Here is a 21,879-nt window from a genome sequence, read left to right on the forward strand (position 1 = left end):
TTGAAAGTAAACGTTACGACGATAAACGAAGTTTTTAGTCAGACTTTTGGTTTTTTATTATGTAGAAATGTAACTTAAACTTACTTTTGCTGGCTCCACGTCCTTTCGTTGCGCTCCCCTTCGTCTTGTACCGGCCGGATTTGAGGTGAACACCATTTTTACGGGATTGTTGTCTGGCATTCTCACAACATGCCCCGCCCATCGTACCCTTCCAGCTTTGGCGACTTTCTGGATACTGGGTTCACCGTAGAGTTGCGCAAGCTCGTGGTTCATTATTCTCCTCCATACGCCGTTCTCACATACTCCGCCGAAGATCGTCCTGAGCAACGTCGTTCAAAAAAAAAAACTCCTAGCGCTTGCAGGTCCTCTTCGAGCATTGTCCACGTCTCATGCCCGTAGAGGACTACCGGTCTTATCAGCGTGTACATGGTTCACTTAGTACGGAAGTGATGTTTACCAGACCGCAAGGTCTTGTGGAGTCCGTAGTAAGCACGACTTCCGACAATGATACGGCTTCGGATTTCTCTGCTGCAGTTGTTATCCGACGTTAGCAATAAGCCGAGGTAGACAAATTCGTCCACCACTGTCGATCATCACGCGTATGCCAATGTGAGCTCTATCGCGCTCGGTTCCTCCAGCCAGCAGATATTTCGTCTTTAACGTATTTACCTTCAATCCAACCCAATCTGCTTCACGTTTCAGCCTGGTATACTGTTCAGAAACCACCTGGAACGTTCTTCCGACAATGTCCACGTCGTCAGCAAAGCAGATGAACTGACTAGATTTATTGAAGATCGTGCCCCGCATGTTGAAGCCTGCCCGCACCTTCTAGCGCAATATTGAACAGGAGGCAGGAAAGACCATCGCCTTGTCGAAGTCCTTTGCGTGTCTCAAGCGTGTCCGATAATGCACTCGATATCTTCACACAGCACTGTACACTATCCATCGTTGCCTTGATCAGTCTAGTCAGTTTCCCGGGAAAACCCTTTTTGTATATTGGGTATATTATTCCCTCCTTCCACTCCTCTGGTAGCTGTTCTGTATCCCAGATCGTGGCTATCAATCGGTGCAGACAAGTGGCCAACCTGTCCGGGCCCATTTTAATAAGTTCCGCTCCAATACCATCCTTTCCAGCTGCTTTGTTGTTCTTGAGCTGTTTTATAGCATCCTTAACTTCGCCTATTGTGGGAGTTGGCACGTCCTCCTCATCCGCCGTACTGATGAAGCCATTCCTCCTGCTGTCCTGATCTTCCTCATCTGCGCCGTTTAGATGTTCATCGTAGTGCTGCTTCCACCTTTCGATCACCTCACGTTCGTCCGTCAAGATACCTCCATCCTTATCCCGGCACATTTCGGCTCGCGGCACAAAGCCTTTGCGGAATGCATTGAGTTTCTTGTAGAATTTACGTGTTTCTTGAGAACGATACAGCTGCTCTATCTCTTCGCACTCCAACTCTTCCAGGCGGCGCTTTTTATCCAGGAATAGATGGGTTTGCTGTCTTCGCTTCTGTTTGTATCGTTCCCCGTTTTGACGGGTGCCTTGCTGCAGCATCATCGACCGCGCTGCATTCTTCTCGTCCAAAACCGTCTGACACTCCTTGTCGAACCAAGCGTTCCGTCGATTTCCTTCCACGAACCCAATGGCACCTTCCGCTGCATTGTTAATGGCTGCTTTAAGACTACTCCAGCAGTCCTCAAGAGGGGCTTCGGTGAGCTCTCCCTCTTCCGGCAACGCTGCCTCAAGGCTTCGCGCGTATTCAGTTGCGACTTCGGGTAGCTTGAGTCGTTTCAGATTGTACCGAGGCGGGCGACGGTACCGAATGTTGTTCACAACGGAGAGTCGTTGGCGCACTTTAACCGTCACAAGGTAGTGGTCCGAATCGATGTTTGCGCCGCGATAAGTTCTGACGTCTATAATGTCCGAGAAGTGTCTTCCATCAATCAAAACGTGGTCGATTTGCGATTCAGTCTGTTGGGGTGATCTCCAGGTGTACCTATATGGGAGGCTGTGCTGGAAGTAGGTACTACGTATGGCCATGTTTTTGGAGGCGGCGAAATCAGTTTAAGGCCGTTTTCTTTCGTAAGCTGGTGAGCGCTGAAGTTCCCTATAATCGGTCTGAATTCCTCCTCCTGGCCAACCTGAGCGTTTAGATCTCCGATAACGATGTTGACATCATGGCTTGGGCAGCCGTCGTATTCACGTTCCAGCTGCGAGTAGAAAGCGTCCTTATCGTTATCGTCACATGCTAGGTGAGGGCTGTGCACGTTGATTATGCTGATATTGAAGAAACGGCCCTTGATCCTCAACTTGCACATTCTGTTGTCGATTGGCCACCACCCAATCACGCGGCTCTGCATTTCGCCCATCACGATAAAAGCTGTGCCCAGCTCATGTCTGTTGCCGCAGCTCTGGTAGATGGTATAACCATTCCTATACGTATGTACCGTCGACCCTTTCCAGCAAACCTCCTGCAGCACTACGATGTCGAGCTTGCGGACCCTCAATAATTCGGAAAGAATGCGGGTACTTCTCAAGAAATTGAGAGACTTACAGTTCCATGATCCGAGTTTCCAATCCACTATGGTCCAGGAATCAGTTTTACGCGGAAAGATGCATTTTGAGCTTTAGAATGAAACATTAGACAAAAACGGTCTTCTACATAGTTGTTTGTATTAGTTGAGCCCTTTGTTTGGTTTTATTGAAAATTAGGGTGGACCACATTTTCATAGAAATTGTGTAACTAACTTTCTTATTTGTAAAAATTATATTATACATGCTTCAGCAAAGTTGTAGACCATTCAATTTCAAGCAACTTTGCCAAAAAAAGTTTTTTTTTATCTCTTAAATTGACCGATTTAGAGCTTTTTTCCTACGTTGACATAGGGTGGTCCGAACAAAACTGGTTTTCTGGCTCTAGAGTTTTCAATTCAAATTTCTCATCAAAGTAGTCTAAGAAACACTTTTAGAGCTTTGAAAAATGCGTAATTTGGTGAGTGAAGAAACTCGCTATCTCCTTCTGTTTGGGAGTTATTGTTGTTTTTCTCTCAAAAACATGCCTACTTTGATTGTGAATATCTCTGATTGGGGCAAACATAAAAAATATCTTTTGACGGCATTCAAAAGACAAAACAAAATTGTATATTATATCAAAAAATTACAGATGTGTTATTTTTGTAACTCTAATAAAACGTCTTGAAAATCAAATATTTTTTATCACAAAAACTTTCATAACTTTTGAACTAAAATAGATATCAACAATCTTTTTGCATAAAAATTTGCGTTTTGTTAAGTTCTAAAAGTCGTTCATAGACGACTTTGACGAGAAAAATATATTAAAAAAACTAGAGTTGAAAAACTTATTTTTGATGGACCACCCTGTGATGATTAGGAAAAAATGCTCTAGATTGGTCAAATTTTGAGCTACAGAAAAACTTTTTTTTAGAAAAGTTGATCAAAATTTCAAGTTCTACCGCTTTGCCTAAGAGCATATACCAGTATTTTTGCAAATAAAAAAGTTGATTAAATGATATGTGTGATATTGTGGACCACCCTAGTTTCAAATGACACAGTATGTAAGCTTATATTTTCAGAAACAGTTTTGTAGAAGATCATTTTTGTCTAAAATTTCATTTTCATGCCCAAAATGCAAAATAATAAAGAAATACATGCTATGAAAATCTTCAAAACAGTTTTAGAGCCCTATCTTTCTTATTTCGGATTTCTCGTCAAAGTGGTCTATGAACGACTTTAAGAACTTAAAAAAACGCAAATTTTAATGCAAAAATATTGATGATATCTATTTTAGTTCAAAAGTTATTAAAGTTTTTCTGCTTAAAATCCTTTGTTTTTCAAGGCATTTTATTAGAGTTACAAAAATAACACATCTGTAATATTTTGATATAATATACAATTTTGTTTTGTCTTTTGAATGCCGTCAAAAGATATTTTTTATGTTTGCCCCAATCAGAGATATTCACAATCAAAGTAGGCATGTTTTTGAGAGAAAAACAACAATAACTCCTAAACAGAAGGAGATAGCGAGTTTCTTCACTCACCAAATTACGCATTTTTCAAAGCTCTAAAAGTGTTTCTTAGACTACTTTGATGAGAAATTTGAATTGAAAACTCTAGAGCCAGAAAACCAGTTTTGTTCGGACCACCCTATGTCACCGTAGGAAAAAAGCTCTAAATCGATCAATTTAAGAGATACAAAAAAACTTTTTTTGGCAAAGTTGCTTGAAATTGAATGGTCTACAACTTTGCTGAAGCATGTATAATATAATTTCTACAAATAAGAAAGTTAGTTATACAATTTCTATGAAAATGTGGTCCACCCTAATTTTCAATAACACCAAATAAAGGGCTTAACTAATACAAACAACTTTGTAGAAGACCGTTTTTGTCTAATGTTTCATTCTAAAGCTCAAAATGCATCTTTCCGCGTAAAACTGATTCCTGGACCACTGTGCAATCGTTAGTCCGTTTTCGATGCCTGGAACTATGCCGATTGTTCCGGTGCGAATTAACATTGTATACTTCCTGTACTGGTGATTTTTACGACTGGCTTGTAAGGCCTGCACCAACCCCCTGTCTCGCCGAAGGATCATCGTGCACAGCACTGTTTAGAGTCCCACGCTGCCACTAGGACGATGATCAGCCGCTCCTAACATGGAGAACAGACGCTGTTTTGAGCCGCTTCTAACATGGAGAACAGACGCTCTGATAAGCTACACCCTCAGAAGAGAGGAGCCCCCCTTCCCTGTCAGCATACGACCAAGGCCCCACCGCGAAGTACGCGAAGTACCATTGATGGCACGCATTGTCCAGTCATTTACCACCCATGTAGAAATGTTAAATCTTCTCAATAATAAATGGAAAACTTACCGATTTTTTTCAACCCGAGGACATTTTTTTTTCTGAGTTTGAAAACCAATATCATCCTCAATTTTTGAAATTGTCTTCAATTTGTAAGCTTATCCGGGTAAATTAAGGACTATTGCCTTACACATACTTCTGAAGATTAGCCGAATATAAATTCAATTATATTTGGATTTTTTTCTCAATTTCTATACTATAGTCAACTCTCCCTAACTCGAAATTGAAGGGACCATCGATTTAGGAAGGTATCGAGTAACAGAACACAAAACCAGTGCAACTGCGATCCAAGGGACCATCGAGTTAGCCATGAAAACCAACTTTTACTATGGTTCTCTAGCTCGATATCGAGATATCGAATATCGATTAAGGGAGAGTTAACTGTAATTCATTTGGTGTCCTTTTCATATTCCTAATGCCTTGGTAAAGTATTTAAGTTTATTGTTAGTTAACCATTTTAAGTTGGTCAAAATTGACTGTAAAGCAAAAAATGTTCATGAATTACTCCACGTTAATTTTTTCAACTTGGAGAAATTGTATGTATGAAAATATTGGCTTTTGCAATACATTTCCTTGGGGACTCCAATAATTATTTCAGACATTGCTCTATGCTTACATCCGAGAATTCATTTCAAAGATTTTTTTCTGGAATTCCTGCAAGAAATCATTCTAACATTCCTGCATTCTGGACAAAATCCCTGGAAAACCCTTCTGTCTGAGCACCCACTAGCAGTCTTAAGAGAGGAGCTATGGGATGCATTTTAGGAGCACAATATACATCCTAGAGCTCCTTTCTTGATACTACTAGTGGTCCTCAGACAGAACAGTTATCCAAGGATTTCGTCTGGAATTCAGGAATTTCTTCAAGATTTTATCCAGAGGTTCATTCATGGAGTCGGGACAGTTTTGCTTGTTTTTTTTTTTCAGGTTCTTGTTGATTTTTTTTATAAGGGGTTCCATTATATTACGAAACGATTTTTCAAGTAAATCCTCCAGGATGTCCTGCAAAATTGTCGTTAAAGGTTTATTCGCTTATTTATTAGTGAAAAACTATTTCGGCGCAAAGGTCTACCCAATACATCTAAAATGAAACTCTTGAATGGCCCTCTGCCATTGTCTTTCATACATTGAGACGAACAAGACAGATACTCTGAACCTTATCGGATTAGCAATGGAGAGTATGTTTTACCTCCAACGCTAGAAGTGGATGCCGTAAAGTGGGATATTTGTGGCATGGCCAGAATTTCAGATTACCATGTTGATGGTCGTTACGGATCAACCATGCCAACAAACCCTTGATCAGAGAGACACATGCCATTAATCAGACAATTAGTCGTTGACACCCCGTCTATCTACCGGTCTGACCTACATCACACGTTTGACACGCCTTTGCATCGTGTTTGACAATGGCATTCAGACGTCGGTCGGATTTGTGTGGAAACTCATTAGATTAACCATGATTACCAGGTTCAAAAGACCAATTTTGCGGTGCGTGTTCTGTACCGATGCATGCTTCCTAGTGGCTAGATGCTTGTCCATCTATAACAAACCACAAGTGATTATCCTGAGAGCAGGTCCACACATCAAAGCGAATGATACGAAAGTCGGTTCTCCGATCGCTGACGGAAGCCCAACTAAGTGGCTCCAATCCAGTATAGGGGGGGAAGACGGAAATGGAAAGGTCCCATCAAACTAACAAACGCTGCAGTAGCTCGGTAAGGATATTGATTCTGTGGGAAATGGAAGCTTCAGAAATGCTGCAAATGCACGACGATAAAGAGTTAACCCGGTTGTACTTAGGGGAACTAGATGCAACGAAATTCTCAGTTAAAATTGAGTTTTCCAAAGGGGGTCATTTTACCCCATCTTCCCTTACCTATATGTATGTGCAACTTTCCACTAGATGAGTTAGAACGGCAGCTACAAAAAAATGAAACCAACGGAGAAACGTGGAACTGATGTAATTCAACGGTGTTCAGTTCATGTTTGCCATGAAGGTTTTATTTACTGTTTCTGCTTTTCTAGCTTAGCACTGGAAAAAACCAGCACAGATAGGTACTCAAATCAAACAGAGAAAGCTTCAACAGACGGAAACGTGTAGCACTTGTAGCAGTGCAGTCACTTCACCGTAGCACCTTCGTGTGTGAGAGTGAAGCTCTATATGCTATCATCTTTCCGAGGAAAAATTCTGATTAGGATTGGATGAAACGATCATAAGAGGGAAAACTTTCAAAAGGATTTGAAGCTGCGAAATGGTGATCTCCGTTTGAGATATGCGAAAGTTTTTTTTTATATGCTTACGATTAACCCTTCCAATTTTATCCAACCAACCAACACTTCACGATAAATTTTATGTACTCAGTTGCATTAAGACATTATTGTAGCTGAGTGCTTCCTGGAAGCTGAAACAATCAAATTATTTATCTTTTCTCCGGAAAGATTAGTCTAAAAGTGGTTTGTGGCTGTTCAGTCAAGAATGAAACATCAATTGGTGAGCTCGTTTCATGCTTTAATTTATATTATGTAGAATATATATGACAAAACACACTTTCAGCGTTACACCGATGAGAATGTTACGTTTAATTGTCTATTCAACAAATCACGATCAATTTGCCACTGTGAATGTCGGCATAAACTATTATTAAGAAAAGTTTCCTCTACAATAATCTAAGAATGATTTTTTTCGAGAATGTCACCAAGTATTTATTTTAACTTATTCTTTAATATGATTCGGACAGACGTAAGGGAGAGTTTCAATGAGTTGTTAACGTAATTTTGTCTACAAATTTGGTTAAAATAGAAGATTAAACTTAATTATTATTCACAACATCACAAAATTAGCGTTTGGCGGTACAATTCAACCTGGTGTACCGAAAAGTTATCTTTAATTGTTCATATATGGTGTATCATTGCTTTGTATTAACTTGACCCAAAATTCATACAATGTTGTGAACGATTCAACGAGAATGATTTTTCATTACACATTCTATCTCATTACTTTCCTATATCGTCCAACGAACCCACATATGGAAGAGACAGATGGCACAAAACTGGGCGGTAGGCTGGTGGGAGCAATAAAAACATATCAGCCTGCAGCGCTTGGAGATGGATACTACCCAGAATTGGAGATCGAGGGATAGCACAGAAAGTGGTGTGTGTAAAAAACCTTCTCGCAAATTTTGCCAGCTACCAGTGGTATCGAAAAAGGTAGGGAGGCTTCTGGTTCTGCAGCGAATTGTTTCACTTTGGATTCATACTTCCTTGATATAATCATTGTATTAAGGCTAAGTAACCCGTCATTCGTGTTGGCAACAATGATGACTTTTCAGCTTGTATTTGAATGTGATAAAACTCAACCTTGATAGTTTATATTGACTTGAAAATGTATCACTGTACGCACTAACATACATAAAGTATGCTGATACTTTTTCAGGTGTGTAAGTGCAAAACCAACTGATTTTCTTTGATTCGAAATCGTGAGATGAATTAGGAACAATCATCAACGACGCGTACACATTTCAATGACGGCCTACTTCGCCTTAACCACTAGTTGGCCCGAAAAACGTTGTATTGCACAGCAGATCGTAGGCTTTGCAAAAAAAAAAAATGCATGTAGGGAAAATGTACCAGTTATGGCCATAGTGGTTCCCTATTTGGACATATATGAAATATTGATAACTTTCACATTTTAAATCTTTTGGAATGTATTAACATCAAGATATATCTTAAATCTAACTACTACAACACATAAAAATATACAAAATTAGAAGACATTAAAATAATCACGTATGGCGAAATAGGGAACCACTATGTCCATAACTGGTACACCTACCCTATATCACGTCAAAGTTTAATTTGCAGTTTTCTCAATTTTTTTTTTTGTTTCGTGACAGATATTGTTGTACACAAACACGTCGGAACCCTTGAAGAAAATAAAAGTGAAATAATTGAGAAAATCCGTTGAATCGTTCTCAAGCCATTTCGTGACATACAAAAACCATTCCATTTTTATTTATATAGAAGATACTTGGATGCTAGGATACATGGACACCTGCATTCTTGGATACTCTTATTCTAGAATACTTGGATTTTTAGGTGGGGGCTTGAGATTTTTTTCCTGTCCCATGCGAAACACATTCATACATCCGTATGAAATATTACCTTTGGCACATCTTCCGGGAGGTGGCCGAGCTTCTCGTCCATCAGACCAGTAGCTCAAGCAGAGTCTGCCTAGGGTGTCGCGGAGGTTCAACAGTGGGCTCTGTTGAATCTCTACAAAAAAAGACACATATCTGCAAGTAGTTCTGAATAAGCGACCTAGATGCCAGTGAAATCCTGATAACGGTATACTGGCCACGACGTTCAAATAGGACAAGGCAAGGATTTAGGATTGGACAGTGTCATTCTACTGCCCGAGTAAGGGAGGGTGACACCAACTTGAAACAGTGAGTAGGCTCAAGGCGCGAATGCATCTGTTCCTTCAAAACTTTGACAGGCCGCTGGATATGTTCGGAGCCTGTCCATCTTTAGTGACGATTACGAGGCTCGGAAGACCATGCCCTACCTGCGCTGATCCGCCTCGTAGCACGCTCCTCTTAAGAGATCGTGTCAACCTGCTCGCATACATAACCATAGGATTATGAAAGGCAACTACGTACGGTGGTTGACAATAGCGGTCTGGAGGGTGGTAGGTCATTTGGCATAAAGTCGTTTGGCATAAAACCGTTTGGCATAATAGCCATTTGTCATAAAGTCGTTTGGCATAATGGTCGTTTGGCTTAATGGTCGTTTGGCATAATAGTCGTTTGGCATAATGAGTTTGAAACCAAAAATTTCTTTATTTTTCGTTTAAACGTTTCTATTGAATCTTTCTGATGACATCAGGCTTGTTTTGGAGTCAATTGCTACAAAATGACACTTTATTCAACAATCATTCGCTCTTGAATAAATTTAAGCATATAAGGAAAGTTATTGCCAATAGTATTTTATTATTTATCCAGAAATTACCCTTCTTTCAAATATTAATTCTTCTTTTGAGTATCGCCATTGGAACAAATTGTTACACTGGAGATTTTTATATATTTAGCACAAATTTATCCTACTTATAATTGTTCTATTTTTTTTTTTTCTATAAATGATGTAACCATAATTATAGGTATGAAAACTGTTGGTTTAAAATTTCAATAAATTTCTCCTTCTTTTATGCATACGCTGTTCTTTGGAGCTTTATTTTTTAAGTATTTTTTTGTGTCCAACTGACAAAAGTGCGGCAATCAATAACATTGATCTTGAAAAATCGACTACTGCAGTTACTTCGATGGGTTGTGCTACTTTTCCCCGAATGTCGGTTCCTCGAATATCCCGTTTCCCCGAAAAGTGTTTAGCACTTATAATTGTCGTAACTTTATACATTTCAGGGTGGTGAACGAACTGACCGTCTTATTTAATTGGCGGTTCTTTCGAGATATACCGTCCTCAGCATTTTTGCCAACATGTGTATAGCCGAGAATGACAGAATACTTCCTTTTTTGACTGTTTATCGTTCTTTCTCCCCACAACTTTTCGGGGAAACAGTCATTCTGGAAAATGGCATTCAGGGAAAAGTAGCCAAATCACTTCGATGATTCTGAATGCACTTTATGTCTCTTCGTTCTATAATGCCGCAATAACTTCGTTCTATTATGCCGGCAAAAGTGTGATCTCCTTCAAATATATGATGGAAAAAATATTATTTCAATCACAAATTTTCCCTCCTCTCGATAACAGACGGTGTTTTTGATGTACATTTCCAAAATTAAAATTTATATTGAACCATTGAAAAGTTTTGCCACAAATATTTTCTTTAAAAGATGTGTTGTTCATTTGAGCTATTAAGCGAAAAATAATCTGCTCTCGGGTATAGGCTATTTTTGCGTTAAGTCGCATTGATAGAGTTTTTGATATTTTGCAAAAAAAATCCATTCTTTTATCAAGTAGTTTTAATCGAATGTTACGTCCAAACTGGGATAGAGCTTGATCTGCAGCAAAATATTCTATGAGCCTTCCCTTGATAAATTACTGCTAACTTTCTTTGCCAATGTACTGTTTTCAAATATGTATATCGCAACAAGCTCAAAGATACTCTATGTTCAGAGATGTAGGGACCCGTCACGAGTTTTATTTAGTAATGCTCTCTAATGTCACAGCAATTTTTCGAAGCTTAGAAAATTTCTGAACGTACACAACGCTTGTATAGAACCTACCAAAAATATTTTGCTATGGGCTCGGTGCTGTTGATCTCGGTAAAAGCTTAAAAAATACCGATATTTATTTTAACACTTCAATCGTCGCGTTGTTGTATTTTGTACAACAGTGGTGAAAAAACTCGTACACAGCATCAGCGTGGTGGTTCTGACGGTGGCAAACCGCGCGACGACTGAAGGGTTAAGTCAATCATCATTATGCCATACGGTTATTATGCCAAAGGTCCATTATGCCAAACGGCCATTATGCCAAACGACTTTATGCCAAACGACCTTATGCCAAATGGGGTACAATCGTCTGGAGGGGGGACCCTGAAGAATGGAGAGTATAAAGAACATCGGAGAAGGCACGGCAACGCTTCCAACCCAACGAACGCATCAGCAAGCAATACAAGCCTCAACATCGCGAAAAGTGGAAACGAGTACTGTATCGGGGAAGCCGCCGTATCGAACAAAATTGTCAATAACATGCAAACCACGCCCTTTTTCACGCCGAAGAGGGCAAGAGCGTCATCAAAATATGTTAGACCAGGTGGCTCAAAAAAGCACTAGGACGCCCCCGATACTGGAGTATATCCAAAAACCGAGGAAGCTACTGAGGAAAACAGCCAAGCTCCGTGGCAAGTGGTCGGAAAGAAAAAAGAGAAGACGAGTAAAAAGAACTCATCCCGAAGTGCTCATTCTCAATGCAAGCGACAATTCGAACATGGAGGTTTGGCATGCTACGCTGCTAAATGCAGGTCTTGAAGAGCTTAGAGAAGACGTGCAAAAAGTCAGACGTACCCTGAAAAGTGAGATGATCATCGAGTTAAAAAGGGATTCAAAGGCAAGCAGCTGTATTTATAAAGCGCTAACCGAAAAAAGCCTTTGGGGATAAGATGGATGTAAGAGCCGTATGCCCGCATTCAACTCTCGAATGTAAAAAGACCTGAGGTTAGCCACGCAGCAGCAGTGCTCATTGGGTAACATTCCAATAACTATTCGCATGTGAAAAAGACCAAGGACCAAGTAGCATCGGTCAGGCTACCTGTTAACCCGAGTGTCTCGGGTTTGTTCACGGTTGTACGGTTCTGCAATGGGCCTGACAGAAGCAAGCTGTGTAGAAAGAGGAGAGAAAAAGGCAATAATGCTCAATACTGCCAGAAAACACCGAAATATCTGATATGTGGCAGCAACGAGGACAACAAACACCGTATGCTAAACAGATTAACGGGAGTCCCTCAAGGTTCCATCCTGGGTCCAGTGTTATGGAATGTCATGTACGACGAGGTGTTGAGATTAAAATTCCCGGCGAGTGTGGTCATCGTTGGCTTTGCCGACGATATTACGCTGGAGGTCTACGGTGAATCGATCGAAGAAGTGGAATTGACTGCAGCCACTCGATCGCAATTGTGGAGGAGTGGATGAGCTCCAGGAAACTGGAATTGGCTCACCACAAAACTGAGACTGTTGTTGTCAACAACCGAAAGTCGGTGCAGCAAGCGGTGATCAGTGTAGGCGACTGCACGATCACTTCCAAGCGCTCCGTCAAACACTTGGGGGTGATGATCGACGATAACCCAGACAACCAATATGTACGTACAACGAAATCACCTGGAGGCTTTAAATGTGCAAAATTTCACTTATAAGATGTCAAGAAAAGTTCCACCAAGGGAGTGTGGACTCACAGGTTGATTCCGAGGGTAGATATCTGGGTCAATAGACGCCATGGGGAACTAACATTCCACCTGACACAGATCGTTTCGGGCCATGATTGCTTTAGACAGTATCTACACCGTTTCGGTCATGCGGGTTCTGTGACAGTTTGTGCAGGTTTATAGGAAACGGCGGAACACGTTTTGTTCGTGTGCCCGCGTTTCCGCACAATGCGTGACCGTATGTTTGCCACATGCGGTGAGACTCCGGACAATCTGGTTCAGAGGATGTGAAAAGACGAGCTTGGCTGGAATGCCGTTTCATCGGCTATCACCCACGAGTGGACTCAAGGAGTGGCTAGTGCAGACGCTAAGCAACAGGTGGTCCAAGGGTTCGCAGTCGGCTACGTGGGTCATACCGGTGCCCTACGGTCGAAATCGACCCTTACAGCGATTAAGTGGCCGCGGGGAGAACATCCTGGTAGCGTTGCTGTCGTGGCGCCGGCCTACTGGGTTGGATACGAGCCTCTGGTTGTTCGGAGCAGGTGGAGGCCCCTTCGTCAGCAATCCCAGCTGGTGCTAGCTGATAGGGCCTGAGCCTTCTGTAGGTCAAATTGTGGAGCCCGCAGTATCAGTTCTAGATACCTGCGGTGCAGCTGGGCGCGGGCGTTGTGGTTGACTCTGCCCGCCTTCAGAGGACAATGGGAGGTAAGGACCACCTGGGAAGCTGGCAAAGCGCCAGCATACTACCTTGGTGGACCCCCCTAAGCGTGTCATCGATGTTCGTTGCTGCATGGCTACGCAGCTAACCTGGAGGTTGCGATGTGCAATAGCCCCTCTCCGAAGCAATGCCTTCTTGGTGGTCCCGGAGAGACGAAGGGTTTGGCGGCAATGGGAATGGTTAAGTCGGTCGGGGATGTAGTCCTGTTTACTGCTTGCATGTAATAAATGGACCCCAACCTAACACTCCCGGACCTTGGTCCGGGGTCTGTTGAGCAGATTATTCTCCCATTGCTAAGAATGAAAAAATAAATAAATACAGATTAACGGAACAGCTTACCGATCGTAGACCATTCGTCCTACCCGGCGACATCAATGCATGGGCGATAGAGTGGGAAAGCCGCCTCACCAACGCAAGAAGATGTAGACTGTTAGAAGCGTTAGCAAAGCTAGATGTTCATCTAGCCAACGAAGGTACCATCTGTAAATATTGAAGGAAAGGCAGAGAGTCCATCATCAACCTAACTGTCTGCAGCTTGCGACTAGCAAGTCACATTAACTGGACAGTGTGCGAGGAGTAAACCGGCAGTGACCATCAAATTATCTGGTACTGCATTGGTGGCAGAAAAGTCAGACAGTCGTACGAAGGTGGATAACGGCGGACTTCAAAAAGGACGTGTTCGTCGGAGCGCTTAGACTAGAACTCATCACTGTAAAGCTCAGAGCAGATGAGTTAACGGCAGTACTCACTCGTGCGTGCGATGCAGCCATGCCGAGCGTTGGGAAACCAGCTAATGGTCACCACTGGCGGAACTTGAGCATTGCCGATCTACGGAGAAGCAGCCTCCGAACCAGAAGAGAGAGGCTCCTAGCCTCGTAGGCACTTCTACTGAGCGGCAAGATCCGCATTTAAAAGCGAAATCAGGCTTAGCAAAATAGTTTGTCTTCAAATATGTTGATTGGTGTGGCGGAAGCCTTGGACACAAAGAAGGTCCCATGATCCTACGGAATCCCAAATCTGGCTCTGAAAACAGCAATCCTCGTGAACCCCATTATGTAAAGGACCACACTACAGAACTGTATCGACGATGACAGCTTCCCAGACTTCTGGAAGTGACAAAAGTTGGTGCTGCTGCCAAAGCCGGGGAAACCGCTTGGCGAATCTTCAGCGTATATGCTTGCTGGATATCGCCAGCAAACTGCTCGAAAGAGTAATCCTGAACAGGCTTACGAAACATGCGAAGAGCGAGAATGGGCTGTCGAATATGCAGTTCAGCTTCCGAAAAGGGAGGTTGCCGTCCAAACTGTTGTGAAGACCATGGAGACAGTTCAGAAGCAGAAAAGGAGAGGAAACCATTATTGTGCGATGATCACACTAGAAGTGAGAACGCTTTCACCTGCGCTAGCTGGAAGTACCTGAAGTACCTTGGTTCATCTGCCGGGTTCGCAAGAGCTATTTCCAGAAACGGTTACTGTATACTTCAATAACTCAGGGCTCTATTATCGGCCCGACTCTATAGAATATTATGTACGATGGTGTCCTGAAATTGAGTCTTCCCAGAGGCGTAAAGATAATTGGTTTCGCCGACGATGTGGCACTATTGGTGGAGGTACTCGCCACCGAGACGATCGATACTGTAGAAGATTGAATGCGGGACAAGATGCTGGTGATATCCCACCACAAAGCTGTAGTGGTTATGCTCAGAAATCATTAGGCAGTGCAGCAAGAATCACGTTTGGTGGTTGCATCATCAACTTGAAGTGCAGAGTTATGCATCTGGGGGTGATGATTGATGCTCGGCTTAATTTCAACAAACATATCGACTATGTCCGTAAAAAAGCGGCGAAGGCGACATCGGCGTTATCCCGGATCATGGCAAGCGACTCATCGATTTAAAGCAGTAAGAAGCGGCTACTCGCGAGTGTCACAATATCGATCATCAGATATGGTGGTCCAGCATGGGAGACTGCACTAAAGACCGAAAGGAATCGATCTCGTTTGAACAGTACGTATAGGTTGATAGCCATGTAGGTTCCCAGTTCGTACCGCACCAATTCATCGGAGGCAGGCTGTGTGATAGCAGGGATTATACCTATCAGTCTTCTTATCGAGAAAGGTAGCGAGGAGACTACAAGGACCGCCACACAAGAGGAGTTGCAAAATGGTGAGTCGGCAACCAGGAAGGAGCGTCCAATAAAGCTCTGGTTTTCACAAGCTCCTACCTCAAGCTTCCAAGGGTCTAACGATGACCAAGACCGCCAGCTAAGAGTTGCGTACTTTGCTAGCTACCTGGTGCTACCTGGTGCTGTTGTCCTTTTGACATCAGCTAGAGTGAGGGGGTGCCAGGTGGGAGCATTTGAATCTTGCCTATTCCAAGCGAAACTTATCCATATTGCCGTAGCACTTCCCCCTGGTGCATCTGACCAGGGGCTCAAGAAAAGTCTACCTAGGATGTAGCGGGGGTTAATCAGTGGGCTCTGTTAAATCTCTACAAAAAAACACATATCTGCAAGTATCCCTGAACAAGCGACCTGGTACGACTTACAAAGTACCTTAGTCCTCTGGAGTGTAAACCGGCACAACAGGATGAATGCCAGTAAAATCCTGATTATAGTATACTGGTCACAGCGCAGAACAAGGGACAGGACACTTATTATGGATTGGATACGTCGACTAACAGTCGTGAGTTGGCAGTGTACTCTACTTTTCCTTGAGTAAGGAAGGGTAACACCAACCTTGAAACGGCAAATAGGACTATGAGGAGACTACCTCCATCCTAATAAAACCTTGAGAGGCTTTCGTGTACGTTCGAAACTCGTCACCAACTTCGGTAAGTAGTAGACTCAGATGTAACTTACGCCGGAGGAAACGCTGAAGCGATAGTATTCGCAAGTAGCGGAAAGATGGAGAGATTGCCAGAGATACCACAGATGGTAGCAACCAGCACTAGCAGATGCAGCTCGTGTGAACCACCGGGAAAGTAGCAGGATACAGGTTCACTGAGTCATGTGTTCAAACCAAAGTAGGGGAGTAGTACTGTTTAAACGATCGGCAGCAGAAGTCGGATTTGTCAGAAGTAAAGGTCAACGAACTCTATGAGTTCGTCAAGCCCAAAAACAACGTCCACCTCAGGATCAAGCAACTGGTCGCGAGCATCAAATCAGTCGTTACAGCCGCAGAACGCGGATAGAAGGAATTACGGATTGGAGCGGAAAAAGCCGAAAAAGGTTCACAGGAGACGCCTAGTTAGTAGCAATCCAACCACCCGCTCGGACAAAAGAATGAGGGATACACCAGGAGAACATGAAGATCACAAAAAGCAGTGAAGGGACACTGAGTGCATCAGCGAGCAATATAATGGCAATGAATGGCGCACCATGAAAGGCCAAAAGTAGAAGAATGCAGAACGTAAGGAGAGGAGTAGATAAACAAAGCAACCGATGAAGAGAGAAAAGCAACAGGCACCTCGTGAGAGGTTCAAGGGTGACGCTCTTGCCATTAAGGTAAGTGACAAGACAATCTACACGGCGATTCTCAGGAGAGCTCGAGGAGCTGGCTGAAAACGTGATGAGATCCAGGCACACCCAGAAAGGAGATATGCTCTTTGAGCTCAAAAAAGATCCGTCGGTCAAGAGTTTGGCCTGTCGGGAGCTCTCGTCTAGAAGTCGCAGGGCTACGAGGCAAGTGTAAGAGCCTTATCCGAGGAGGCAGTAATTGAATGAATGGAAACTGGACGAGATAACAACAGAACAATAGAATGTTGTCCCAATGCAACCTGGAAGAAGCGACGATCCGATTACCAGTTGCAGCTGCCAAAAAACTTATTGAGGCTGGTAAGATGGATGGCGCCCGCTGAAACTAATCCCTCGGGAGACAAATTCGGTGGAGAGATGCTTCAGATGCATGGATTTCGGCCACCGCGCAATCAACTGCAAAAACCCGGACAGATCCGAACACTGCAGGAAATGTGGTGAAAAAGATCACGTTAGCAGGGACTGTCTGAAGACACCGAAATGCATGCTGTGCGAAGCGGAAAATGGTAACGCTCATACGTTTTGTGCCCCAAATATCGGAAGGCTAAGACAGGGCAGTGATGATGATGAAGATAACGCAGGTGAACCTCAATCATTGTGACGCCGCACAACAACTGTGGTGGTAGTCGACAACGGAAACAACATGCGACTTTGCGATCATTGCAGAACCGTATCGGGTTCCTCCCGATAACGACAATTCGGTAGCAGACAGAGTAGACACGACAGCAATCCAAGTAATGGGCCAATTCCTCATTCAAGAAGTAGTCGAACGCTTATACGAGGATTTCATGATCGTCAATATTACGGGATCTTCGTGTGAAGCTGTTGCGCCCCCCGAGATGGACACTGGAGCAGTACACCCAGATATTCGATGCGCTAATTGACAAGCTGATCGGTCGAATGCTGGTAATCATCGGAGAAGACTTCGATGCTTGGGTCGTAAGGAGGGGTGGCAGACTGACCAACGCAAAATGGTACAGTTTGCTGGAAGCTTTAGCGAAGCTCGACGTAAGGCTGTGCAAGGACGGTCTCGCTAGCACATTACGCAAATACGGTAGGGAATCCATCATCGACGTCACCTTTTGCAGCCCGTCACTGATCACCGATTTGAACTGGAGAGTTAGCGAAGAATACACCCTCAGTAACCATCAATCGATCCACTACTACGTTGGCCAGAGAAGTTGTGTAGTATGGCAGAGGAGGAATGGAGAACGTAGGTGAAAGACAAAGCACTTCAACAGGATCTTTTTTTGTCGAAGCACTCCGAACAGTAAGCGATGCTCCAAATATGGATGCAGTAGAGCTGACAGAAACGTTGGAAAGAGTGTGTAACGCAACTATACCGAGAAAATTGGAGTCAATGAATTAGCGGCGCCCTGCATACTGGTGGTACGACAGAATCAGCACCCTCTGTGCAGCCTGTTTAAGAGTCAGCAGACGCATGCAGAGATCGGAGGTCAGCAGCAAGATGGAATAGCGTAAGGTGACCTACCGGCTGACCAGAGCCGCGTTCAAATGGGAGATAGCGACGAGTAAATCGAACTGCTACAAGGAGTTGTGCTGGGAAGCTGACGCAAGCTATCAAGTAGTGGTGGCAAAAATTAAGGGACCAGTAGCACCAGCTGAAATGGGCCCCTACAAACTGAAGTTGATAGTGGATAGTCTCTTTCTTACGCATGCTCCCACCGCGTGGCCGCCCACGCCGTACGCTGACATAGATGAAGAAAATGCCGGTATCCAAGTTTCTAACGCCGAGCTGATGACGGTTGTTGCAAAGGGATTGAAGCTGAACAAAGCTCCCGGTCCCGTAGCGCTAAGGGCATCAATCTTGGCGCTCCCAGATATATTTAGGAGAACGTTGCTGAAGTGTCTAACGGAAGGCTGCTTCCCAGACAGATGGAAGGTACAGAAGCTGGTGTTGCTGCCAAAACCGGGAAAACCGCCAGGAGATCCTGCTTCATACAGACCAATATGTTTGTTGGATACTCTTGGTAAACTTCTGGAGAACGGAGGCAACTTCTGGCAGGCTGACGTTCTACAGGCGAGAACGAATTGTCAAAAAGGCAGTTCGGATTCCGTAAAAAGACTTCAACGGTGGATGCTATTAGTGCCAGTGAACCTGAAGCCATCCTCCAACCGGAATCGCTGGACCGACCTCGGCATCTAACTGGTCAACCAAGAGAGCTCGGAAAGCAGCAGCAGAGAACGAGTCATCGTACAGTAGCAAAGTGCACATGAGCATCCAGTAGAAGTTCGACAGAGCTCTGACGTGAGACTAGCCCAGTAGTAGAATGCATCGTCGCACAGAAAGCTGCCCCAGTGAGCTCTAACATCGAACTATCAGAACAGGTAGAGGCTGAAACTGACGAAGTGCATAAGCTCAATCCTCCCAGTAGGGAAGTTTTTTAGTGGTTAATTCATATAATATTCATATATCCAATATTTGGATATTTGGATATTCGTTAATTTGTATAGGGTTGGTGTACCAGTTATGGATATAATGGTTCCCTATTTCGCCATACGTGATTACTTTTATGTCTTCAAATTTTGAAAACGTTGTGTGTTTAAGTTATCAAAATTTCCCATATGGCCAAATAGGAAACCACTATGGCCATAACTGGTACACTTTCGCTACTTGGACACTTGGATACTTTGATACTTTCAGGTAAACTCCTCTTTGATATCGGCGCCTCTGCATCCATCCAACAGAACAAACACTGTTGCACTGCATCAGAAGAACCAAAATTACAACCGAACGTTGTGTTCAAACGTGTACTTACTGACGATGACGTCGACGGTAAAAGTGCTCTTGATGCCAGCTTATCGAAATTTTGTATCACATTACGGCCGCCGCACAATGGCAATCAACTAACGCAACCCACACGGCTGAGAAGATCCCTTTTGTACGAAGAATGATGACCATGCGGCTGGGATATATCATTTCCTCGTAGGTGCCTCTACCGAGGTTTTTTTTTATGTGCGACGACAATGAATCGAGATAAAACTGTTCGGGCAAAAGGCATGTTCCATTGCAATGAGAGCTCGCTGGAGATGATGGTGGCGGTCATTTCCGTACAATGTTAACGGCTGCAGTTTCCTTCCCAGATATCAAACTGCAACGCGTTTGCGGACCGTGTGTAGGAAAGTTTTGTCTTTTCTGAACGTGGCGTGAGGCGAAGGCAAATGGTGGAGGAAACACTCATGCTATTATGTGAGCCAGACAAAGCAACGGTCACTCCAACGCCTCTGCCTGCAATCTCGCCACGTATCATTCTCCGTTGCTAGATGGAATGCTCATGAATTGCTAGATGGAATGGTCAAGATCAGAGGTTCCCAATCTATGTCCCAAACCGTCCTGTGCAACGTTTGCTATTGTCAATAACTACCCAAAAATAGCACTTTAATTAACCCTTCAAGCCAATGCAGTGCTACTGTACGGCTAACATGTTCTGCATTAGCTGTATATTAGTTCTATAAGGCCGAAAGATAAATTAACGGACTAGTGGTTCCTTGGATATTAACGTTTAGTTGACTCAACCGAGTACTATAACTTCTATAATGCATTCAAACTTCGAGAACCACCGATCCAAAAGATTCGCCATCCAACGTAATTAGTACCGGCGAGGGAGGCGACTAAAAGATTCACATGCTACTGCCCCCTGGACAGCTTTTGTTCACCCATGAAAGAAACATACACGAAAATCATCACAGACACAATCTTGGCGTGATTGCTCGGTATTATCTGGGTTCCGCTCGATGTAGCAAAACTGAGGCTGGCCCGTTTTATCCCTTCACATGGATGAGAGAGCTCGAAGCGCCATCGTTATGCAGGTGCAGCAGTACCCGAGTTGAAGAAAATTTCTACAGAATACTAAACGAAGGTTTCCATAACAGATAATTTTCAATACTTATAAGCTAAATAAGGTTTCAAATCTCGCATAACTTCTGATCTCGCCCTAAAAGCCATTGGTAACCATGTGTGTAGCTCGTTGTTTCTGAGCATTTGAATAGATTTTCATGCTATTTAACAACGCTATGGGGAAGAAAGGATCATTATCTACCTGCCCGTGAAGTTGGTTTGGATGCTTATTCTTTCTTTTGCTCAGAAACAACAAGCTACACACGTGGCTACCAATGGCTTTTAGGGCGTTATCTCAGAGTATGCGAGAAATATAAATAAATTCCCTCAATTTGATAATTGGATCAAGTATTGCAATAATAATGCATGATGAATCTTCAAAATGAATTGAAAATTTTAAATAGTAGTTCAATACCTAAGTCCTCAATAGCTTTCAAATATCTCTAAGAGATATTTGAAATTATTTTAAACAATATTGTCAATATCATAGGCGGCATCCACAAATTACGTAACGCTCTAGGGGGAGGGGGGGAGTAGCCTGAAGCGTTACGGCTCATACAAAAATTTGAAATTTTTCATACAAAAAACGTTACGGAGGTGGGGGGAGGGGGTCAAAAATTTCCAATTTTAGCGTTACGTAATAAATGGACGCTGCCATAGAAACGCCAAATTAAGTTTTGGACAAAACCTCGATTACTGAACACTGAGTATAAAATAATATCAAAATATGGTATGCATATTTTGTGAGTTACTGGTTCCTCCTCGGGTAGTGTAGCCATAACATTAGCAGCAGTAGCATCATACGGAGCATCTGGAAGCGAGCCGTACAGAATCCTAGGTCTAGGCTATAATCGCATCGTATCACGTGAAGCTTATCAAAAGTAACATTCCTGCCAGCAGATGAGGAGAAGATTTACAGTATACCTTGTTTGCGGTGCTCGATATTCTCGCATGAAAACTATGTAAGATAGTTTGCTTCATTACTGAAATGGTTTGGGCTGGGCAAATGTTGGC

General features: G+C 43.2%; 1 protein-coding gene across 2 annotated transcripts in view; it reads left to right on the plus strand.

Moving 5' to 3' along the window:
• Positions 1 to 21,879, plus strand: part of LOC5569846 (glutamate receptor 1) — a 659,974-nt gene that overhangs the window by 520,051 nt on the left and 118,044 nt on the right. The window lies entirely within an intron of this gene.

Source organism: Aedes aegypti, chromosome 2 (genome assembly GCF_002204515.2).
Source record: "Aedes aegypti strain LVP_AGWG chromosome 2, AaegL5.0 Primary Assembly, whole genome shotgun sequence".
NCBI lineage: Eukaryota > Metazoa > Arthropoda > Insecta > Diptera > Culicidae > Aedes > Aedes aegypti.